The sequence below is a fragment of the Anser anser genome (assembly GCF_964211835.1).
Source record: "Anser anser genome assembly, chromosome: 16".
Taxonomy (NCBI): domain Eukaryota; kingdom Metazoa; phylum Chordata; class Aves; order Anseriformes; family Anatidae; genus Anser; species Anser anser.
Genome location: NC_139737.1, coordinates 12,028,325 through 12,041,880, shown reverse-complemented (window position 1 = coordinate 12,041,880; position 13,556 = coordinate 12,028,325). Strand labels below are relative to the sequence as shown.

Sequence of the window (13,556 nt, the reverse complement as noted above, 5' to 3'; positions counted from 1 at the left end):
CAGGATCCTAACAAACAGAGCTTGGGGAGGATGAGCAGGATGACTCACGTTGGAGGAACCATGTAGCTCCACGAGGCTGGGGTTGTCCTAGGCAGGGCAATGGCAAACTCCCAACACAGAGCTGAGGTCTCCTTCCTGCTTTATCTGCAGTTCATTACCCATCGTAGAATTGTGGAATTAATAAGAAGGCTTTGGTGACCCTGGACCATGCTCATAATGAGGAATGGATGTTAGCAACACTAAAATGAGCACAGTAATTAGTGTTGCCTATCTGCAGAGACCCCAGAACCCTCCAGCACAGAAAATAGTCCGCTTTTACATGTGGATTGTGTTCGAGTGCCTCTTCCCTTGATCTCTGTTATACAGCAGGTTTGTGGACAGATGCCTCCAAAGCCTCTTTCCATCCCAATAAATTGCAATATGTCTCCTCAGCCATCATGCCAACAGCCCCCCAATGACTTTGGATGTGAGGATTTTGGCTTTTGGTGAGCGCTGCCATTACCGCTCAAATCAAAGCACCTGCAGCAAGCTCAGCACCCCAGAAATCTGCACGTCAGAGCTGTGCACCCAGGATGTCCATGGTGGTAACGGGCACAAGCATCCCCAGTGCTGGGGAGCGAGGGGCTGGTGACAGCCTGATGGGAAAACCTCACAGGGCATAAATACAAGGGCATCCTTCCCACCGCTGGCAGCTCTTTACAGCCCTGACCTGCAGGGATCTGGGCTTTTTTCTGTAGCTGGTGGAATGAGTGGTTTACATATAAATTATCCGATGAATGTAGCCTTGTTTTCTGTTCATGAATCATTCATGGCCTGAGCCCGGTTTTGGCAAATGCACACGTTTTCTGTATGTATCCTCTGAATCCTTTGAAGAGTGCTGAGCTGACAGCGGTGCCCAGGCTGCCCCTTTGGGTTTTCAATACACGTGGCCTGCAGGCAGGTGAATCTCGTGGTCTCATTTTGGCCCCGTTCACTGCATAACTGAGCTGTTCAGATCCAGGTGTAAAATGATAAAGCCAACTAGTACAGTGTCTTCCTTGGCCTGACCCCCAGCTCCTGTTGGCCACTTGCAGCTCCATTAAGAGAACTTTGTCAGGCACCGCTCACACACCACTGACACAGCTGTTTGAGGGTTTTGTCCTCACTTCTTGCTACGGAGATTTTCCTCTAATTTCAAGCCTAAATTAATTCCTGGCTTATTTAAATAATTTGTCCTTCCCATACTTTGCACACCCAGTCTTCACCTAAATCAACAAAGTGCTTTCTTCCTCTCTCAGACGAATAGTCCTTGTGTTCCTCTGGCTGTCCCAGATCCCTTCACTGGACCATTTGCAGTTTGAATTCGTAGCTCTCACACTTTTTGGAAGAGCTGCGCACCCAGTTCTGATGAGATGAGGCCAACCTTTGTCAAATTGAATTAGTGCTTCCCTGGACTTCCAGCACTAGCTGGAAATCCCACTTGGATATACCTAATCATTTTATTCTTGAGACCATATAATTGGCCATTAATGGTTAACCCATGACATTCAAATACACTTGGTCACTTCTAACAAATAGCTGAAATTTTTGCTACTGTTCCATAAGAACTTGTCCATACGTTATATACTATTGCATTTTATCCCACTTATTTTACTTCAGTTTTCAAGGTCAGTCGTCAGTTAATAGCCCCATCCTGGTGTGCACTGACGATGCTCCCAACATTGCATGAGCTGTAAATGTCATTGGCACACTCCCACGTTCCCTTCCAAGGTCAGTGCAGAAATGAAATATGTTCAGTCCCGCTCCTGGTCCTGGGGGATGTTTACTGGTAACCTCACTTCAGAGCGATAATTCCCCTTTAGGTGTTTCCTGTCATTGGCCTCCCTTTAGCCAGTGCTGTACCCGCTTTACAGTTCCTGTATAAATTCTCCACGCTTTCAGCTGAGCTGATAATTTCCCATGTGGCACTATATCAAATGATTTCTTCGGTCCAGATAGATGAGATATCCTGCATTTCCTTTGTCTACAAAAATCATTTATCTTATCAATTTTATCACAAGCAGACACAGCTTGCCCAGCAGATTTTCATCGCTGGCAGGACGATCATGACCGCAACACAAAATTGGGGTGCTCTCTTACAGCTATGCTGGACATGTGCATTTGGAGAGGGGGCTCTAATTTCAGAGACAAAATCTCTTACAGTACTACCCCTGGAAATGACCCAATTTGCCACCGAGGCTGTGAATAGACGGCAACTCTCATTCCCATCATGGAGCTTAAAGTCAATGCCAGCGATGTATTTTCTTACAGCAGGCAGCTACAGCCCAGCACAACAAGGAGAGAAGACAAGGCATTTGCCTGCTTTATTTCGCTTGCTGTTATATATCTATTTGTTTATTGTAAGGGAAAAGTGCATGTTTTTTACACAAAACTGATAAGTTTAGTGCTTTCATTTTATGTTCTGAGCAGTTAAGGCATTCAGCGTTTTAAGCGTAGCACCGGTTCTTTATAACTCAGTGCTGACAACAGGAGTGTAAGATAATGGAGCCTAAAGAGAGAGATTTTTTCCATTCTTACATTGTTTCTGAAATATGGAGCGATCAAATGCACTCAGTAGAAGCTTTCTATCAGTAAATCTTCAGTAAAAGTGCCTTGAAAAGTTAGACAGAAAAATTGTGGAAGGATAAAAAAAAAAATAAAGGCTTGTGGTTTCAGTAAAAACTCACAAAAGTTTTCTGAAAATTCCTTACAGGCACTGCAGCAGGTTTTCTCCAATCTGGTTTGAAGGAAAGGGCTTCAGCCCCTCCTTATCTCAGCATTCACACAAGGAATGAATACCCAAAAATAATTTTGGGGGTTTTCCTCATCTGTGGCACAGCACTTGGGCAGAAGAGGGAAGGGTTAATTTGAGCCATGCTTTCCAAGCGCTGCAATCGCAAGGTGAGATCTGGGAAGCTTCTGCTGTCCCCTCCAGGTGCCTGCCGCTGCTACGGGCTGTCCTGAACCTGCAGCAGAAATATTCTCTCCATTTCTCGGGCTCATCATGTCCACAAAATCCTGCCTGCTGGTTACAGCCCGCATGTTCGTTGTTTCCAGATCGCTGAGAAGTTCTCATCCCTCCTGGGTGTCTGGTTTTAAATTCCTGCTTGGGCACATTTCCTGAAGTGAATAGAAATGTAGGACTTATCTACACACGCAGTTGATAGGATCTTCTGCAAAAACTGCCCATGGGCAATTATGCATTGAAAGGGCAATTACACACACAGCAACCCAATTTGCATACAAAATCCAGCTCATTGCCAAGAATTGTATGTACATTTTTGTGCAGTATTCAGAAAATTGGGTCCCAAAGATATAAATCCCTTCTTCTGATATCAAATCACTTTTTACTTCTGCAACCAGAAATGGAATAAAGGAGTCACATTAGAAAAATATTATCAGAAAATGAGCAAGGCCACATCGAATCAGGCTGCAGGTCTGCCTGGCACTGGTCAGGGGTCAGAGGAGCCGTGTAGGAACAAGCCCAATGCGTCCCAGGGCTCGCTGAGCATCTTCTGCCAGCATTTTGTGGAGCAGTGACTTTCGCAGTCAAAGGAAGGCTTTCAGTATTCAATAGCCTGGATTATTCAGAAATAAATGGGTTATTCTTGCAGATAAAAATTCAAATAGAGAATAAACCAATTCTATTTGCTCACATATGTCCATATCAATACAGCGTCTGATGCGTAAATATGCCACAGCAAGCAGATTCCTCTCCCTGCCTCTGCACAGTGCAAATGCGGGTGGCAGCGCCGCGCTCTGTGCTGTGTGTGCACCCGCAGCTCTGCCAGGACTGCCCGAGCTGGCACCAGCCGTCCCTTCTCCACAGCCCTTTCCTGGGGCACTATCGGCCTTGGCTGTAAGGAAGACAAGAGGCAGAAATCTCTGGTTTCTTTGCACCATCACTGAGACTTATAAACCCTAGGCCGGGTGACGTTTTCATTCAGCTGGCATGTTTTGATAACCCTACTTCCTGCTGTCACAGGTATTCAGAGTTGAAAAATAAAGCCACCCTTTATGAAAGTACATTTAATGAGAGTTTAATGTTCACACAGTAAATTTGCGAGCAGCTGGATTTGTTTTTAAGTTTCCTTGACGTCTTTTATTTGTTTAATACATGGGTCTATAAAAGCCATTTCTCTGCGCCTGCTAATGAGCAATAGGGGACTCAGCAATTTAAAACCTGGAACGGGGCATCAAAATGAAGAATGTAGTAAAGGCTGCCGGAGCGGGGAGCTCCAGATGTGACAATCGGTGCTTTATAGGGCAGGAAGATAGAGCACAGGCATGTGGCTGTGGTGTCACACAAGCTATGGGCTCACAGACCCAGAGCTGTGATTTCCATCAAGCTAAACATGAACTAATGAACTTGCTTCCTCTTTGTGCTAACGAGCTCAGCCTCAGTCCATGCTGCAATGGGAGCCTTGCCAAGGAAGGCCTAAGAGGATGGGTGGGAAGAAACAGGACGTCTGTGGAGATCCCAGATGATCTGAAGCTGACTTCGGTAACAGAAATCAACCCCAGTGACCCTGCCACCTCTCTGACACTAAAGCCGTTGGGGCTTTTACTAAGAAATAGCAATGAGAAGGTAGTGCCTACCCACGGCCATTGCATTGCACAAAGTGAAAGAAGCATCTGGGAGCCTCCAGAATCAGCTGGAGTTGGGGAAGACTTTCCTTGGAACATATTCCATCAGAAAGACAAAGACTGAAATTGAAGAAAAGATAAGATTCTCCTAATATATTTTGATTTGAGAAATTGTTTTGGAAAAAGAAATTGCTAGGAAAAAATATTTAAACTAGGGTACTTTTTCTTGATGTCTTTAAACAAAGCCTTTTAAGCTACATAACAGCAGGACATTGATTTTATTTTAAAAGAATTAAAAGCTGCATAATGAAAGTCTTTAATTTCACGAGAAATATTTTTTACTTTAATTTCACTAAGTGGATTTTATGAATTGCTTCAAGTTGATGTGAAATGATTTTCTTTTACATTTCCTTATTCAGGTTGTGCAACAGAGAGAAAAATCAGTTCTTTGCACAGCTTTACTCTTGAATATATTGAATTCCTCTGTGAAGATGGAAAGGATGGCAATCCTTGCAAACCGAGTAATTCAGATGAATAGTGTCTTCAGAGTCAATTACCACTGTGTGGAGCTGCTTCTCACTTCTGTCTCATCTGGACTCTCCAGCTCAACTTTTGCTCTCCCCAGAATTTCTAATTTTTCTTTTTTCTTTTTTTTTTTTTTCTCCAGACAAACTAGAAAGGGATCCCCTCTGTTGTGCACATGGATTAACTAGAGCAAGGAACTTTAAAACAAGTCCCAAATCCCAGAACTGCTGTACTGCATTATAAAACACCTCACCAATACCTTTGTGCGCTTTGGTCCAAATGTCATCTTCATAAGCTAAGTTACTGGCAACCCCAGTCCTATCTGGTTTGAACTCTGCAAAAGGGGAGAAGAGTTTAGCTTTCCCCCAAAAGCAGATGGTCAAAATCCAGCCCAGCTCTGAGCCACCACATGCGGCCCCTCCCCCAGGGTCTCCTAATGGGTCACCGCTAGTTCTTTCTTGCAGGCAATACCAATTTAAGGGAGAACACCATTAAATGTATAAATATCACGAATACCACATACGTTACCATTTGTGAAAGACAAGCATTTCATTTTCCTGCATTCATGTTGGTTTAAAACAGCAGAGCTGCCTGCAGCGCCAGTCTCTGCCTGCCCAAGCTACCTCTGCATAAGAAAAGCCATGAATTTAAAGCACTTTGTCTGCCTGCTGTAACGGTCCACCACGGGCAGAAAAACACTGTTACCTCCTCCCAGTGTTGGTGTCCATTATATGCCTTCCTGTTTGGTCTGGCAACATGCCGGTGCACTTCCTATTCTCTATTGCTAGGGAGATAATAAATAAGGCCAATTATTCCTATCGGGGTTGCATTAAGAACCACTACTTCCTGCAGTGCAATGTAAATGCCACTTTTCATTCTTATTTCAATGATTCTTTAGCCAGTTATGGATCCATGTTGCTGTGCTTATATCAAAGGCAGTTTTAATTTATTTCAAGATTAAAATTTTATGAGAGATTGCATCAGATGCTTTTCTAAAATTCAAATAGACTGTGCCCACCACATTCCCTTCAGCTAGTAACTGTAACTCTATTTTAATAAGATATTGAATTTGTCTTCAAGATTATTATTTTTTTCTGCATAAACCCACCGTCAAAGGAATATTTTTCTCCTTTTTTATTTCAGATTTAGAAATTCGATGGATGGTAGCTGACTGTGTCATACTTTTTCTGATGAGTAGGACAGTATTTACATTTCCTCCTTTCCTATACATTTCCTCCTCATATAATTTCTCAGAAATAACTCAAATAAGTGACTCCATCTGGTAATCCCTTTATCATCCTAGGATGCATAGCTCTCCAATTAGTTGGTCTCTATGCGTTTTACATTTTTGCGAGGATTTGATTAATTTGCCTTATCTCTTTTTTTTTAATGCTTTCTGTTCAGTTATGTATAAAACATCTTTAATATGAACCTGATTGTACTGCATAAACATACAGGTCATATTCTACCATGAAAGCCTGCACAAACCTGTTTTGTTCAATGAAATGGATGCCCCTTGCGCTGTGCCACCTGCAAGGTTGGCCGCTATGTGCTGGCAGGGACATCTCCAACTCCATCTCCATCTCCCAAAACCACTCTTGGAATGATGCACATCAGGGGTTTGTGTTTCACTCCATCATAGCCTCTCCCTGAGACTGTTTCAGCTCTAATGTATAGCCTGATGTAAGGACATACATACCCTGTGTTGTGAGACTTTCCTCCGCAGAAGAGGAACCACCTCTTTCCAAAGAGACTGAATATTCACTACTGGGGAAGGACGTCCATAGCCCAGCCTGTGGCCACTGCGTATCTGGTTCCCTGTTGCCTTGATTACAGCAGCATCTTCCTCATCTTAGTGTATTCTCATCTCAGGCGGCCAACTTGCTTCTGTCAATAATAAAAATAAGTAGCAGAGCATCCAATGTATTATTGATCAGAAAATAAATATTTTAGTGTTTTTCAATAATTCAACATTGTCTTAAAAAAAAAAAAAAAAAAAAAAAAAAAACAACCAAAGCCCCATGAACAATGAAGAAAATTCCCCAAGTCCAGAGAGGGCTTTTGGGAAAAATGTAAAAAGGATAAAATCTGTGTTAAAAGCAGACATGCCTCTCTCATTTTTTAAAATGTTTTCAGGTTCGATATAATAGTAGAGGGTTTGATGCACTTAATGATTCGCCTGAGCTGGTTGGGAGGGTAAAATATCTTTCCTACCTCAATAATTCATCAGAAATAATGTTGCAGTGGGAAGTATACAAAGGGTTGCACCCTGACGGAGCAAAGAAGCAAGTATCTGCTGCAATAGCATGCTTGCAAGGGACTGTTTATTTTATATGCTACTTCTTTCTATCCTTAAAGAAACCACCAGCTCCTTCTCTTCTACCATAGCTTGTGCCAGATTGACTTATTTTTACACCTAGATGAAACAAAAACAAAAACAGAAACAAAACCAAACTTTCTTCTACTTTCTATGACAACGGCCTGTAAAAGCACACACCTAGCGGTAGCTGGCTGAACGTTAGATACTTGTACCACGTTTCTCAGTGCATTTACTGGGAGACGTATCACGCAAGCAATAAAGACCACTGCAAGTACTTTTCTACTCTTGAAAAGTGCCTTTGAAAATTGGCAAAAAGGAATTCTGTGGTTGCTGTCTTTTATCATATTTGACCTGTTTACAGCTCCAGAGGGATGGTTTCCCTGGCACTTAGTGCTGCATAGCCATCCATATCTGATCACTAAGTTTCCTTGGCTCTGATCCAGTAATCAGTCAAAACTTCTGCACTAACTGTATTTAAACGATGCCCCATTTCCGTACAGAGGTTACGAAGTGCTAATTTCATATAAAAAGAGGAAGGCTCTATCACAGCAGAAGGCTGATGAAATGGAATTACCGTAAGCAAAGGAGGGGAGATTTACAAGAATCTCTGTCCTCCTCCAGTCCCTTAGCCTTCATGCCTCTTCCCATGCTCTTTTTCCAAGGGAACACTTGAAGAGCTCCACAGACCCGAGTCTGCAGCTCAGCTCAAGGCAGCTCATCAAGGGTGCAAGCCAAGAAGCAGTGGCAGTGCTGACACCTCACATGTCCCCCGGCTCTTCACACTCTGCTGGTGTGAGTCCACACTGAACACTCACCCTGCTGGCACTAGGCTGCTTTTATTATCTATTATTTTTTATTATTATTGTTATTTAGCTAGAACAAAGTTAGCTTTGTTCTGCCTAGCCATTCTTGGAAAATAAGACGTGATTTGCTTTTATTCTAGATGCAGACATTCAGTTTATTAATAATTATGTGAGCAATGGTAGCGTGCACTAGACCTAGTTCACATGAATGGCAGGCTCACTGAAAGAACTGGCCTGGCTGGGGGGTGAATCACCATTCCTGCATCAGAGCTGTGAAATTGGGATGAAATACGCTACTGATGCTGATTCCCTCCTCGTTTAGCTCCAGTTCCTAACAGAGATCAAAGATCCTATTAGACAGATTTTATGAAGAGACAGTCCCTCATCACAGACTTTGAACGAGCTGAACAAAAATTGTTTAAAGAAAAAAAAAAAAGGGGGTCTGGCTCTTCCTCCAGCAGGTATGTGCACATCTGAAATGTCCCAAATAAAGATTTTAAAAACTCATTTCCAGAATTTGCAGGAGTTCTAATGAATCTCTCCGGCTCTCTGACGCAGAGGAAGAAATATCTCATTAGTTTAAATTAAAACAAACAAGTGAGAGGAAAATGCTCCAAAAAGGAGCCATCAAAGCATTAAGGCTGCGAACATAATTTAAATAACAGACTTCTATGGGACACAAGTGAGAATTGGGGCAGTGGAAGAACTTGGGCTTTGGGGTTTTTTTGGGCTTGCACATCAGACATGCTGTTCCTGCTGAGTCCCAGGGGCAAGGCACGCTCAGAAAGGACCAGGAGGAGAGCACTGGACAGGGGTGGATGTTCACTAAATACTCATACTCAAGCCAAACCTGTTGTCACTGACTTCCAGAGCTGCCACATCACCACTAAAGCCTCTGCTTGCCTTCCAAGCAGCCAAGTCACCTTTCCAGCAACATTGGTGCAGCCTAGGGCAGCTCTGAAGGTACTTTACCACTCCAAGATAACATCCCTAGTACTTTCCCTGTCCTTTCTTAGCTGCTGTATAAATATATGCATGTGCTACCATGACTTGAAGTCTCATAATACTGGGGTTCCATAAAATTGGAGTAATTTATTCCATTAACCAGGCCAGCTAAAAAACAAGATTTGTATTTCCATGACAAACGCATTTCAAAACTTGGTCTCACTCTGCATTGCAACCCTCTCCACCTTCTGCCCATTTAAGTCAATATTCCTGAAAAAAAAAAAAAAGTTTTTAAAAATCGCACTTACAGACCAAAATCTCTGGTCTTCACCAAGAGAAGTTTGCCTTGATGGTGGGCATGTTGGCCGTCTGCTACCTTCAACTCCTTTTGATGACTGGAAATGGCTTTCCCTGGAGGGGAAAGTCCTCACTGTATTCTAGCTCCTGCTGTTCTGCTCCTACCCGGAAAGAAGGAAAAGAGAGAAATTCAGCGTAAGAAGCCTCCGATTTGTTCCCTGAGTGCAGCTCTGGTGCCGCAGCCTCAATCAGCTGCACGCCAAACACTTTAGTTAATTGGCAACAAATTGGGAGATATGAGTTGATTGCAATAAATATTTTATTAATTTAAAGAAACAAAAGGTTGCATCTAGCCCAGTTTGATTGTGCACAGCCGCACACATTAATATGTAATTGCCACATCAATTGGCAATCGTGGGCTCAGAAGGAGCTCATTAGGAAAAATACTTCTGCATGTATCCTCAGTAGGTGTCAATCAGCATCGCGCCATTGAGATCGATGGAGCTAGGCTTATTTATAGTTAAAACAACAAGAATTCACCTGGAAAATAGATCCTACAGTATGTTTTCATATTTAAGCTAGACAGAGGAAGAACTGATTTTTCCTCTGCATTTTTTTTGTTTACTTAAAAATGCAATTTTTTCTGTATCTCACCTATGCTTAGAAACCAGGTATTATTTTTTGTGCCTAACACTGTAACTAAAATACAAATATTCAAAACTAATAATGCCGTAGCTCTCTACATCCCGTGTTTGCCTTCTCCACTCCATCCCACCAGCACAATGTGAGGAGCATCTCTGTCTGGGGGGGTGGGAAAACATCTTACGTTCTTTCTGTCTCCAGTTTTGAGGTTTTCATGATAAAATCAAATGCAGGCTATGGCAGAAACATGTGTGGCAAAGCAATGACAAGAAGTGGTTGAATTATTCATGGTGAATAAATTAGCGATGAGCACAGACCCTTCCCAGCACAGGAAGCCTCTGTTATCAGAGTTATCTCTGAGGTGGTAGAGCCCTGTGCATGTCCAGAGAAGCTCCACCTAACTGGACAGACTTTCTGGGGAAATCAGTGCCAGGATCAGACCTGTAACTTGAAACAAAGCACTAGAGCTGTCGCTGTAGTGATGTTTTATTAGCAAATATATATTTCATTTTCATCCAAATGTTGCACAGCAAACCACTGATTTCCACACAATTTTTGATGGGAAAAAGTCAAAATAAAGCACTTCTCTCTCATTTTGATAAGGAAAAAAAAAAAAAACACATCACATCACCTATTTAACTCACTTAATCCTTTTTTTTTTCTTAATTTCCTGCGTGTTTCTGATGTTCTCACATTTTAGAAAGAAAGAACCACAATTATATCACTAACGTTTTTTGTAACACTTTCATTCTGTCGGAAAGGTAAACAATTTTTCTCTTCTTTGTTTTTTAAACTCAAAGTTTTTCTGCAGAACAGAAATTCCTCTTTCTGACCAATCTGCTGTGCGGATGAGATGAATAATTTTTCCGGCTGCATTTTCTTCCTAAGTTGTTTACTTTGACTACTTACTAGTCATTCTGTGGGATATCTGAGCTGTCACTGAAGTCATTTTGGCTTTCCTTCTGCTCCTGGAACAGAGGACAAACTGTTTAAACAGAGGAATAACAAACGATGAGCAGCAACTAAAGAAATGTAAATAATTCATAAATAGTTGTTTCTGCGCATCCTGGCGCAGCCGTTCCCCAACAGCTATGCAAACAGAAATCTGTTTGTGCAGCAATACTCGAGCCCCTTCCCATCGCTGTTCTCAAGCAGCAGCCTGGAAGCAGATTTAAGAGCTGCCACCGGCTGTACAGAAAGGGAGAAGATAAGGCACGGCGAGAGGGGTGTTCCCGTCACGGGAAAGGGCGATCGGTCCGGTTTCATCGGCACTTTGTGTGATATGGGACCACAGAACGGCTGGGGTGGGAAGGGGCCCTTAAGGCCCACCCAGGGCCGCCCCCTGCCCCCAGCCCAGGCTGCCCCCAGCCCCACCCAGCCTGGCCTCGGGCACCCCCAGGGATGGGGCACCCCCAGCTCCTGGGGCAGCCTGGGCAGGGCCTCGCCGCCCTCAGAGGGAAGGATTTCCTCCTCACATCTAAGCTGAGCCTGCCCTCTTCTAGTGTAACGCCATCCCCCCCGGCCTGTCCCTACCCCCTGGCAGGGTCCCTCCCCTCTCTCCTGCAGCCCCTCAGGCCCGGGCAGGCGCTGGGAGCTCTCCCGGGGCCTTCTCTGCCCCAGGCCCAGCGCCCCCGGCCCGGCTCCATGGCGCAGGGGCTCCCTCCTGAGACCCCCCCGGCTCCTCACAGGGGCTGCCGCGGGCAGGGGGCGGTGCCGCCGCCCCTGGCCCCGTCCCCGTGCCGTCAGCCGCTCTCGCGATAGCGGCGGGCCCGGCGCTGCCCCGGAGCGTGCCCGGCTCAGCGCGGGGGGGGTCGGGGGGGGTTGTGTGTGAGGGCACGGAGCTGGAGGAATGCCCCGGGGCTAAATTCGTTCGTTTCCTTAGGGGGACTTGTAAAAAAGATGGGGAGCATCTCTTTGCTCAGTCAGATATTGACAGGACGAGGGGAAACGGTTTTAAACTAAAAGGGGATTTAGGTTAGAGGCTAGGGGGAAATTCCTCACTCGGAGGGCGGTGAGGCCCTGGCACAGGCTGCCCAGAGAAGCAGTGCATGCCCCGTCCCTGGGGGTGCCCGAGGCCAGGCTGGGTGGGGCCTTGGCCAACCTGGTGCAGTGGGTGGTGTCCCTGCCCACGGCAGGGGGTTGGAGCTGGGTGGGCTTTGAGGTCCCTTCCAGCCGAAGCCATTCTGTAATTCTATGAAAGTCAGGACTTTTTTTTTTTTTTTTTTTCTCCAGCTCTGCAGATGGGAGGCAGCAGAAGCAGCACAGGGGGGTCCCTGTGGTACCCAGCCCACACCAAGCAAGGACTACCCTCCAGCAAGCACCACACTCCCCACACAGCCAGCCACCATCTCCCACAACGCCTGTCTCCGCCTCAACTTCCAGAAACACCAAATTTGTCCAAGAAATCGTGCCGGGCGCTTACCTCAGCAGCCCCCTGCCTTTCCCAGGGCGCTGCAGTGTGGATGTAGGCCGCTGCACACCATCAGGCTCCCAGGACCTCAGCCCCGCTGCTCAGACCCAGCCCTGAGCAGGATCTGATGGTGGTGCCTGGGGTCCGCCACAGAGGTGCTCCACGCCGGCCCATGCCAGCAGATGGCTCTGGGAGATGCGTGCAGGGCGCTCAACCTTCTGTCTGAAGCTGTTCTTCAGTAAATAATTAATGAGGAATCGAGTAATTCAGACTTTTCAGTTTGGCACGGGGACTATGGGTTGCTCCCACCATATTGAAATCTCCATGCTATCAACTCAGAAAGTAATGACAATGGTAGCTAGGTGAGAGTGGATAAATGTTGGGGTGATGCCCTGCAGACAGCTTCCCAAGTGACCATAGAATCATCCCCCAAGAAAAAATAAGTTTACCATTGGCCCTCTTCTGAATCTTCTCTCTTGATTTTTTCATCGTTCCACCAGCACAGCCAGTCGCCGTGCTTTTCTTCTCCAAAGTAAAGGGCTGTTATTTACACAAGGTGAAGCAAGAACGGGGAGGGAAATGGGTGACAGGAGCTCCTGTACGTTCTTGCCCCATGGGTCTCACTCTCTGCAGTGTCATGGGAGGGTAACCCAAAACCCAAATCATGAGCAGACATCCTCCAGCAGAGGAAATTCCCAGCAGCCAAGCGCAGTGGGTGAGCTTTCCCAGCCTGACATCCCCCCCCCCCTTACATCCCTCTTTGTGTTTAACCCAGCCTAATTAAGTTGCTTAATTCCATTTTGCTGATACATTGTGGGAGCAGAGCTCCGTTCCAGCAATGCTAACGAGCCTCAGAGAGAAGTTAAAGCACCCACTAATGTGTTTAAATGAGTTCTTCCCTGGAGCTTTGCAGTCAGCTGGAAGATGCCAGCGGTGGCACAACGGGGCAGGGTCAGCCCCAGGTTAAGGTCCCTCTTCCTACATCAAGCTCCTCAAATCAATCAAAGCC

The 13,556-nt window shown here is 45.2% G+C and overlaps 1 protein-coding gene across 6 annotated transcripts in view; it reads right to left on the bottom strand.

The window, feature by feature from the left end:
• Window positions 1-13,269, bottom strand: part of PTPRT (protein tyrosine phosphatase receptor type T) — a 572,020-nt gene extending 558,751 nt beyond the window's left edge. For 3 of the 6 annotated variants that reach the window (XM_083801720.1, XM_083801724.1, XM_083801721.1), the window contains exons 1-3: window positions 11,047-11,654; window positions 9,507-9,656; window positions 6,830-7,017 (exon numbers count right to left, since the gene is read on the bottom strand). The gene's annotated coding sequence lies outside the window, so the exon portion shown is untranslated. The other 3 variants (XM_083801726.1, XM_083801725.1, XM_083801723.1) reach the window with 3 other exon arrangements.
• Between the last annotated feature and the right edge of the window lie 287 nt (window positions 13,270-13,556).